Genomic DNA, 869 nt, shown 5'->3' on the forward strand with positions numbered 1-869 from the left:
CTGCGTCTTCTTCGCAGGTCCGGCCCGCCCCGCGCCGGGCAGGGAGAGGAAACTATGGAGGTGGTTCCCGCACTCGAGCGGGCGGAAAAGCCCACGGTGAATGCCTCGGGGTCTCCCCCAATGCTGCGGGCAGGGGGAAGGGAGGAGGAAACGAACTTCCCCGCCCGGGAGAACCACCCGGATTCCCAACCTGGGGGAGAGGCCTTTAGATGTCCGGGAAGCCGAGGGGAAACCCCGGGCACCTTCCCGGGTATCTATTCGCCAAGGGAGGGTCAACCGGTTGGCGCACATTGGTTACCATGACAATACTACAGCTCCAGTTTCCATGGCAGCTGCTGATCCAATCCAGTTGGCTTCCTTTCTCTTCTTCCCTGGGCTCCACCCCACCCCCTCCAACAGTCTCCCTGCGTGCGGGGAGGAGGGGCCGCGGAAAACAAGAAGGGGTCCTTCGTGTCACTCTAGGGCACGAGGGGAGACCAGAGTCCAGACTGGCGGGCGGAACTGTAGGAGGAAGGGGCGCCGTTTCCGGCAGGGAAGAGTGGAGGATTGGAACAAGGAAGAGAGAAGTCGGGTGGGGTTGAAAGACGGGGGAAGACTTTGAGTGTGACTCCCCGTAGATCTGGGCTCGATGGTCCCGGTGAGGCTGGCGTGGCCCCCTTGCGCCGGGGAGAGGCGTGGATTGGTCGGAAACCGCCCAGCCCCCGCAGCGGGCTACTCAGGGACCGCACAGCTGCCGCCCAGGTAGCTGCTCCCCGGAGGAAGCGGTACCGAGTCGGAAACCACCGAGGGGCCGGCGCCGCTGAAGTCTCGCGAGAGGGATCCCTACTTCCTTCCTCCGCTTCTCCCCTTCCCCCGCCCCTCCCCCCCCC

General features: G+C 65.0%; 1 long non-coding RNA gene across 1 annotated transcript in view; it reads right to left on the reverse strand.

Annotated features, from left to right (window-relative positions):
• Nucleotides 1-863, reverse strand: part of LOC106723911 — a 1,542-nt gene extending 679 nt beyond the window's left edge. The window contains exon 1 of the long non-coding RNA XR_001359653.1: nt 299-863. This is a non-coding gene — a long non-coding RNA (uncharacterized LOC106723911). The remainder of the gene's footprint in view (nt 1-298) is intronic.
• Between the last annotated feature and the right edge of the window lie 6 nt (nt 864-869).

The sequence above is a fragment of the Myotis brandtii genome, unplaced genomic scaffold (assembly GCF_000412655.1).
Source record: "Myotis brandtii unplaced genomic scaffold, ASM41265v1 scaffold678, whole genome shotgun sequence".
In the NCBI taxonomy this organism is placed as follows: Eukaryota; Metazoa; Chordata; class Mammalia; order Chiroptera; family Vespertilionidae; genus Myotis; species Myotis brandtii.